Source organism: Bombina bombina, chromosome 1 (assembly GCF_027579735.1).
Source record: "Bombina bombina isolate aBomBom1 chromosome 1, aBomBom1.pri, whole genome shotgun sequence".
NCBI lineage: Eukaryota > Metazoa > Chordata > Amphibia > Anura > Bombinatoridae > Bombina > Bombina bombina.
Genome location: NC_069499.1, coordinates 1,553,526,308 through 1,553,536,046, shown reverse-complemented (window position 1 = coordinate 1,553,536,046; position 9,739 = coordinate 1,553,526,308). Strand labels below are relative to the sequence as shown.

The following is a 9,739-nucleotide window of genomic DNA, read 5'->3' as shown; positions in this document are numbered from 1 at the left end:
CCTTTCAGTGGACAGATATGAGGTAAGCCTACTCATAATGCATTTCAAGGGACAGATATGAGGTAAGGCCTACTCGTAATGCATTTCAAGGGACAGATATGAGGTAAGCCTACTCATAATGCCTTTTAATGGACAGATATGAGGTAAGCCTACTCATAATGCCTTTTAATGGACAAATATGAGGTAAGCCTACTTATAATGCGTTTCAAGGGACAGATATGAGGTAAAGCCTACTACAGATATGAGTTAAGCCTACTCATAATGCGCTTCAAGGGACAGATATGAGGTAAGGCCTACTCATAATGCCTTTTAATGGACAGATATGAGGTAAGCCTACTCGTAATGCATTTCAAGGAACAGATATGAGGAAAGGCCTACTCATAATGCGTTTCAAGGGACAGATATGAGGTAAGGCCTACTCATAATGCCTTTTAATGGACAGATATGAGGTAAGCCTACTCCTAATGCATTTCAAGGGACAGATATGAGGAAAGGCCTACTCATAATGTGTTTCAAGGGACAGATATGAGGTAAGGCCTACTCATAATGTGTTTCAAGGGACAGGTATGAGGTAAGGCTTACTCATAATGCCTTTTAATGGACAGATATGAGGTAAGCCTACTCATAATGCGTTTCAAGGGACAGATATGAGATAAGGAGTACTCATTATGCGTTTAAAGGGACAGATATGAGGTAAGCCTACTCCTAATGCGTTTCAAGGGACAGATATGAGGTAAGGCCTACTCATAATGCCTTTAAATGGACAGATATTAGGTAAGCCTACTCATAATGCCTTTCAAGGGACAGATGAGGTAAGTCCTACTCCTAACGTTTTAAGGGACAGATATGAGGTAAGGTCTACTCATAATGTGTTTCAAGGAACAGATATGAAGTCCTACTCCTAATGCGTTTCAATGGACAGATATGAGGTAAGTCCTACTCATAATGCCTTTCAAGGGACAGATATGAGGTAAGGCCTACTCATAATGCCTTTCAAGGGACAGATATGAGGTAAGCCTACTCCTAATGCATTTCAAGGGACAGATATGAGGTAAGGCCTACTCATAATGTGTTTCAAGGAACAGATATGAAGTCCTACTCCTAATGTGTTTCAAGGGACAGATATGAGGTAAGGCCTACTCATAATGTGTTTCAAGGAACAGATATGAAGTCCTACTCCTAATGCGTTTCAAGGGACAGATATGAGGTAAGTCCTACTCATAATGCCTTTCAAGGGACAGATATGAGGTAAGCCTACTCATAATGCCTTTCAAGGGACAGATATGAGGTAAGACCTACTCATAATGCCTTTCAAGGGACAGATATGAGGTAAGCCTACTCATAATGCCTTTCAAGGGACAGATATGAGGTAAGCCTAGTCATACTGCCTTTCAAGGGACAGACATACTGATAATGAGTTGATTCCTATTTTCTCACTGTATTTTTAATATGCTTAAAGGGACATAAGTTGTTTACCAACATAAGCTCATTTTAAAGGTCATTCTATGCTTAGCATGAAAAGGAAATGAAACACAATTTTTATATTGTGATTCAGATCGTACAATTTAAAAAAAAATCTCTTTATCGTATTTGTTCTCTTGATATGCTTTGTTGAAAAGTATTCCTAGCTTGGCAGCTAGCATGGGTATGGAGCACTATACAATTTTGCAAGAATGATTCAACAAATGTTATAGACATTTGCGCACCAGATGGCAGCAATGTTTACACAATGTATAACACTGATAGAAGCATGCTTGCAAAACTGTTGCTTTGTGCTCCAGTGTGCTAGCTAAGCTCTGCAACAAAGAGAATTAAGTATTTTTTATTATACAGGTAAATTTGAAAGGGTTTTTAATTGAAGGCAATAATATATTCCTTTGTATATTTAAAGGTTTTTGTCACATTCTCTCCTCTAAACTAAACATATTTAGATCAAAGAGTCTTTCTTCTTATGTTTTATATTTTAGACCATGTACCATTTTAGTGGCCCTCATTTGGACAGTTTCTGGATTATTTTTATCCTTCTGGAGATATGGTCTCTAGAACTTCACACAATATTCCAAATGAAGCCTAACTAGTGATCTGCATAAGAACCTGCTAGTAGGGACTTCCAGGGGTGGGCACTGATAGAGGACGCAGATTGAAGAGCTCCGCTTCACTGACCCTTATACTGGCACTAAATAAAGCCATACACTGCCCACAAAGCCACCATCCTTGACAGGGAGACTTCTAACCCTGTCCGGATACTCTTAGGCAAGGAGTTACTCCACCAACTCCCCCACCGGTAAGCTATTGGGAAGAAGAGAAGGCGAGACAGAGAGATCATGCAGGCTGTCGCAGCTGCGACTTGTGAGCTGGCCGAACACCTGCTGTCACGGAGGCATCTGAAGCAGGACGCTGGACATACCTGCTGAGATCCTTGCGGCTGTAACCAGGCTCCATATTCAGTTAGGTCAGTTACGGTGCAAACAACAGCCGCCATCTTGCCCCATACGTAGTTGAGCCCGGAGCCTGAAAACACTGTAAGGGATTTACACTTTAACTATCTTCACAGGTACCTGCTACCCAAATGCTCCCACTTTACCTTTAGTTTGGTAACCCCTTTTACCCAATTTTCATATACCAATAATGACAGACACAGATTTGGCGTTAGAAAAGGTCACATTTATTAAATTCAAATCTAAATTATGAAAAATGAGCGATCCTCAACTACTAGGATAATAACATATACTTAATCCAATTTGGATTTGAATTGATAACACAATTCATGCAACAGCATGACGAGAGAACTGGGCGTCCCCACGTAACCAAGGAGCGTGACCGCGCGCAACTCAGGGGCGTCAATTTGCTAGTAACGGGCCGAAAGGTCTGCAGACTAGGAGGGCTTGTGGGTTTGACCGACAGACCAATACCCCGCCCCCGTACCCTACACACCTCCCCCCATTACTGCATTACCCACGTGCCAGGACGCCCACTTCCCGCCGCGTCATGAAATATACCACTAAAAATGCCATGATTTCTCTATGCCATCCACCAGCTCTGACCGACAGACCAGTAGCTGATTTCCTGCTTCGTGGCGAAAAAACCCTTAAGGGGCGCTACACGGGCGGTCTTAATCTGAGTGGCGGAAACACCACAGCATCTGCCCTTAGCCGTGTCGCTTGTGATCGCTCTTGTGCGTGACCTCTTCCTTGGGCTAGGCTTCGTCATTTCTAGGGAGGGAGGGAGGGAAAAAGAAAATAATTATTGTGAGCTCCAAGCATTGTGCAATCATCTTTATAGGCAGTTAATTTCCTCAACTCCTGTTCATACCCCCTCTCCCCCTCCTGGCCAATCCCTGTGCTAGCCTATTTAGGATCAGCTAGTTGCAGCTTATCTACACTGCCCATCCCTTCTTCTATTGTCCTGCTATAGCTGTGCTATCCAAAGGAAGGGGCTACGCCTAGCCCCCAACCCCCTATAACCTTCCCAGTCAGTAAAGTCAATCTCCCTTAAGCTGTTCCTCTCCTATTTTAGTCGATACACTTTGCTAAGGGATTTACACTTTAACTATCTTCACAGGTACCTGCTACCCAAATGCTCCCACTTTACCTTTAGTTTGGTAACCCCTTTTACCCAATTTTCATATACCAATAATGACAGACACAGATTTGGCGTTAGAAAAGGTCACATTTATTAAATTCAAATCTAAATTATGAAAAATGAGCGATCCTCAACTACTAGGATAATAACATATCCTTAATCCAATTTGGATTTGAATTGATAACACAATTCATGCAACAGCATGACGAGAGAACTGGGCGTCCCCACGTAACCAAGGAGCGTGACCGCGCGCAACTCAGGGGCGTCAATTTGCTAGTAACGGGCCGAAAGGTCTGCAGACTAGGAGGGCTTGTGGGTTTGACCGACAGACCAATACCCCGCCCCCGTACCCTACACACCTCCCCCCATTACTGCATTACCCACGTGCCAGGACGCCCACTTCCCGCCACCAAAAGAGGACCCTCTTGCCGCCAACCAAAGCACACCTAGTGACCTTTTCTTACCTTGTAAGGGTCTTTACGATGGCCCTCAGATCTCAGACCTCAGAACAGATCATAATAGCCTGGTTTACATTTTTCCTACTCTTGTCGGATCATAACAGATCATAACAGCCTGATTTACCCTTTTTCCTACTCTTGTCGGATCATAACAGATCATAACAGCCTGATTTACCTTTTCCTACTCTTGTCGGATCATAACAGATCATAACAGCCTGGTTTACATTTTTCCTACTCTTGTCGGATCATAACAGATCATAACAGCCTGGTTTTCCTTTTCCTACTCTTGTCGGATCATAACAGATCATAACAGCCTGGTTTACCTTTTCCTACTCTTGTCGGATCATAACAGATCATTACAGCCTGATTTATCTTTTTCCTACTCTTGTCGGATCATAACAGATCATAACAGCCTGGTTTACCTTTTCCTACTCTTGTCGGATCATAACAGATCATAACAGACTGGTTTACATTTTTCCTACTCTTGTTGGATCATAACAGATCATAACAGCCTGGTTTACCTTTTCCTACTCTTGTCGGATCATAACAGATCATAACAGCCTGGTTTACATTTTTCCTACACTTGTCGGATCATAACAGATCATAACAGCCTGGTTTACCTTTTCCTACTCTTGTCGGATCATAACAGATCATAACAGCCTGGTTTACATTTTTCCTACTCTTGTCAGATCATAACAGCCTGGTTTACCTTTTTCCTACTCTTGTCGGATCATAACAGATCATAACAGCCTGATTTACCTTTTTACTACCCTTGTTGGATCATAACAGATCATAACAGCCTGGTTTGCCTTTTTCCTACTCTTGTCCGATCATACAGATCAAGGCACCAGCATTGTAAAGAAATAGGCGGCCCCACGTGACTAAGAAGTTGTAGGACATAGCAAATAACACAAGGTTTGAAGAGCAGGCGAGCATGTTATTTTTACCGGCAGACCACCACTCAATGTCCATCCTTCCTGTGTGATGACACTATCCCTCCAAGACAGAGACCAGACTAGTTCAGTCCCCACCCATTTTAGCTTGAACCAGCTGAATATTTATTTTACCTGCTCCTGTAGCTCAATCGAAGGAACCAAACCTATGTCTTTCCCATCCAGGTGTATAATTAAGATATCGGGTAGACCCCACTTTCTCGTAGAGATCTGTGCTGTCCCCAATAACTGGTTTCATTTCATCCCTCTCTTCCCAATCCACCTACTTCCTGCTTCTTTAGAACTAAAACCTAAGTTTGCTCCCTGTCTGGTTGCAGCTGTGTGTGAAGCTGCCCAGTGCACGTAGGAGTGTCTGATTATCCATAATCTTGTGGCTCTACCTGAAATGGACACACCAAACAACACATTATCACCACAACGTAACCTAGCTTCTCCACTACTAATGAAAAAACCCTTTTGAACTGGAACCTGGTTAAACTACTACCATTCTTGTGCCTAAAGAACATGACGCCCTTAGCAGGGGCCACACCTAAATAGCCTCTCACATGTGAAACAGGACATATTTACCCCCTGTTGCTTTAGAAGTTATCCAAGCCCCTTTCCCTTCCCTATCTGTCTGATCTTCATATGAATATTAGTCCTGATTCTACAGGCATTCCATCCTCAATGCTTTCCCAAAGCCAGCATAAATATCGTCGCAAAAATTGTATTCTCAAAACCAGCAGTACAAACCTTGTTTAAAATTTTTTCTAAAATTTCCAATCTCTCCGCTGACCAACCTCTAACCCTTTTCCTAACCAGGAATCTTTTTTGTCGCATCCACTTCCTCCAACAGCTGCGCAAAGGAGATTCCTGCCATTACAGTGCTTAAGTTGCCTTTCTTGATACCTGCGTGCCTAGGTTATACCAAATTGTCCAAAAATATCCATGTCCGTGTTGTCAATGATTGTCTGACCAAACCATTGATTACCTCTAATTGCTCCCAATCTGCCAAAGATAAATGGGGCAATCCTTGCCTTTCTGCGCCGCATTGGGTGCAAGCTTCCTAAAGGCCTCCCATTTAAACCTCGATAAAGCATCAGCTACGACATTCTTAACTGCTGGTATGTGTTTATAACTTTATATTATGCTCTAAACATTTTAAAACTAGAGGCTGCGTGAATGCTATGGCCTGAGGGGAAGATGCTGATAGGTTATTTAATACAATTACAACTCCTCTATGTCAGACTGGAACAAAATGCTTTTGTTAGCCAATTCTTTCCCCCATAGTTCTATCGCTGTCACAATTGGGAAAGATTCAAGTAACACCAACCCTTTTCATGCCAAGCCTGCGGCCACTTACCCACGCATCTTCTGCCATCCAAATAAGCCCCCAAACCCTGCCCTTCCTGCAGCATCTGTATATAACCGGATTTCATTAGCTGTCACCTTCTTCTCCCAAATCCTGATGCCATTAAAACTACTTAGGAAATGATCTCATACTTTTAAATCCCCTTTTTATTGACTGTTCAGTCAAATCATGTGACTAGGCTTTACAACCCCTCTGGTACTCACTTCCAACCTTCTTTTAATGATTCTTCCCACTGGAATCACCCTGCATGCAAAATGTAACAGCCTCAGTAATTTCTGCATATTCCAAGTGATACCTTCTTTTATAAATCTGCCGTATGGCCTCCCTTATCTTCACAACCTTATCTTGGGGAAATCTGCAATGGGGATTACTGAATAACTCTAAATGCCTAGAAAGAATAACTTAGAACAGGGACACTCTGATTTGTCATCTGCCACTGGAACCCCCATCTCTACAAACATTTTCAGCAGTACATTAAGAACTCTATCACATTCTCCTGTACCCTTTCTACCTACTACCATGAAGTAATCAAGGTAATGCACAATACTACTCTCACCTGCCCTTCTCTCTACCAGCCAATGCAAAAGTGCTGGACATTTCAAAATCCACACAAGATATAGCGCACCCCATAGGCAGATATTTGTCAATATAAAACTTGCCCTCAAATTTGCATCCCATCAAAACAAAACTTTTTGGCTTTATAGGTAGTAATCTGAATGCAGATTCCATATCAACTTTTGCTAAATCAGGACCCAGCCTGCCAACCTAACCAAATTTACTGCCTGGTCAAATGCTGGTAGGATACTGATGCATAATTTACTGACTGACCCTTAGGGTAGGATAATCGCTGAATCATTCAGAATTTACCAGCCTCTTTTTTGGTAACCACTCCCAAAGATAATTTAATCAAATTCTTTAGCTGTTTGTCATTAAAGGGGGGGCCTGCCATCCTTCCTAAGGCTACCTCCTTCCCTAGTTTTTCTCTCAAAACTTCTGGGAATTTGTAAGAACCCCCCATATGCCATCCATGTAACAATCAGCGATCAAATGCAAATACCTCATCATCCCTTTTGTCTGTGCATAGAAAGCAAAACCTATAACCCATTCAGGGCCTTCTCAGCGTTTTCCACTAATTTTGTCTTTAAATGCCTAGATAACGGCAGCAACCTTGTTGCTGAGACTTCATCATCTGCATCATATTCCTGATCAGATTGTTCTGTATCCTTATCCTTTAAACCCTCGTTCTCTCCCCTCCATTAGATATTTTGCTTAATAGAATATTTCAGCTGTGTATTCAATAAATATGAGTACAGTTTAGGAGTGCCCTCCCAATGAGATTATTTATGGATTATGAATATTAATAACAACAATAAAATTATTGTCAGCAATACCCCCAATTCATATAGTAGAATCTTAGCAGTGCACCCCAGAAAATTGTTATATAATTCCAGAAGCGCACTCCAAAATCACACTATTGAGATATTTAGCAATTAATGACAACAAGCTTACTATCAAATATCAAATTAAATAAATAAATATCCCAAATTAAAATATTTGCTTATTTCTGAACAGGTTGTTTTTATAAACACAGTGATTATATGTATGCAGTAAATAGACTATTGGTTATGACCATATATATAAATTGATTATTACCATATAAAAATTATAATATAAAGTAAGGTTAATTAGATTAATTAATATTCAATTAAATCGCCTGTATCCTGGATATGGTCACGTTATTATTAGGAAATGACTTTACCTCAAAATAACTTAACTATAAAATATCACCATTTAATGTTACTAGATAGAACAATTTATGATTAGCCAGTAACCTTAACGAATTTGGAATATGGCTTATATAACATATAGCTAGTAAATATTAAAGCTACTATAATTTCCAGGAGGTATAATTTAGCTATCTAACCAAAATAGTTATATATGACTTAAATTAGGGCTCAACAATCCCAGGAGCCTGAGAGCCACTGGCTCCTAGAATTTTTACCCCCGGCTCCTAAAGGGTTATTATCCATATATCTATATACAAATCTAACTGTCTGGCTCCAGAAGATATGCCTGGCTCCTAAATATTATTACTGGCTCCTAATTTTAAACAAACATGTAAAAACACTGACTAAATAATCAACCAGAGCATTTTATACCTATTAACAATTCAATATATCAACAAGTACAGCATAATGAGTCTGATCTGGCCACAATCAATTTCAAAACATTTACCACTAACTAAAAATAGCTTATGAGTATAAAAAACAAAAACCCTTTCTACAGTGGTAAATTGAAACAATGCTAGCATGAATATTATATAGGATACAATGATCTATTTGATATTAAATTATAGATATAAAATACACTATTAAATCACAGCTTTAAGCTGTAGAACCTATTTATACATTACCAGCTAGAAATGTAACAATGAATGAGACTTCAGTATGCAAAGTTCTTTCCCAATTTCTTAGCAATTATCCTGTTCCTTGGAGCCATTTCTGCAACAAAGAAAACTGCTCTGCTCTGAAAAAAGAAAATAATTATTGTGAGCTCCAAGCATTGTGCAATCATCTTTATAGGCAGTTAATTTCCTCAACTCCTGTTCATACCCCCTCTCCCCCTCCTGGCCAATCCCTGTGCTAGCCTATTTAGGATCAGCTAGTTGCAGCTTATCTACACTGCCCATCCCTTCTTCTATTGTCCTGCTATAGCTGTGCTATCCAAAGGAAGGGGCTACGCCTAGCCCCCAACCCCCTATAACCTTCCCAGTCAGTAAAGTCAATCTCCCTTAAGCTGTTCCTCTCCTATTTTAGTCGATACACTTTGCGTCTCGCTCCTCCTGAGCGATATCTTACACAGAGACTTTGCGGTACATAATAGACCATAAATATATAAATAATTGGGCACATAAGCGCGGAGGCATAGGCGAAGCCCTCTAGATTCTAGGCCACATTAGACACACGTGGTCCCTTCCTAAAGCAGCAACGGCCTCATATTACACTTAAAAGGCCAGTCAATAAGCCATATAACTGGGGCTCAATCACCAAGATTCACTGTTTTTTTGTGTGACTGTATCTCTAGTGATCCAGGTGGGGCTTGCCGCATACAGGATCCCATTAGAGCTGCACTTATTCTGGTTCACCTGGTGGAGTTAGGGAGGGGGAAGGAATCTGGACTTTCTCATTGACATCAGCACTGCTATTAATTGCGCCCCTTTTCTCCTTTACAATTATACTGTTGAGACTCCTAATATGGTGGAGTCAGCTTTTGGGGCTCCCCCCCCCTAGGTTCGCCTCCTTAGTCAACTAATATTTTATTTGCTTCATACCCACAAGACGGGAACATCTAGACGAGTTAATGGAGACAGCACTAGATCACACCAGTGTCTGTAT

General features: G+C 41.0%; 2 long non-coding RNA genes across 2 annotated transcripts; both read right to left on the bottom strand.

The window, feature by feature from the left end:
* Nucleotides 1-2,642: 2,642 nt before the first annotated feature.
* LOC128655571 (uncharacterized) lies at nt 2,643-9,084 on the bottom strand. The gene is made up of 2 exons (XR_008401853.1): nt 8,758-9,084; nt 2,643-3,212 (listed from the first exon to the last, which is right to left on the bottom strand). It is a non-coding gene; the product is annotated as an uncharacterized LOC128655571 (long non-coding RNA).
* Nucleotides 3,650-4,271, bottom strand: LOC128655563 (uncharacterized). The gene is made up of 2 exons (XR_008401850.1): nt 4,216-4,271; nt 3,650-4,165 (listed from the first exon to the last, which is right to left on the bottom strand). It is a non-coding gene; the product is annotated as an uncharacterized LOC128655563 (long non-coding RNA).
* Nucleotides 9,085-9,739: the final 655 nt, after the last annotated feature.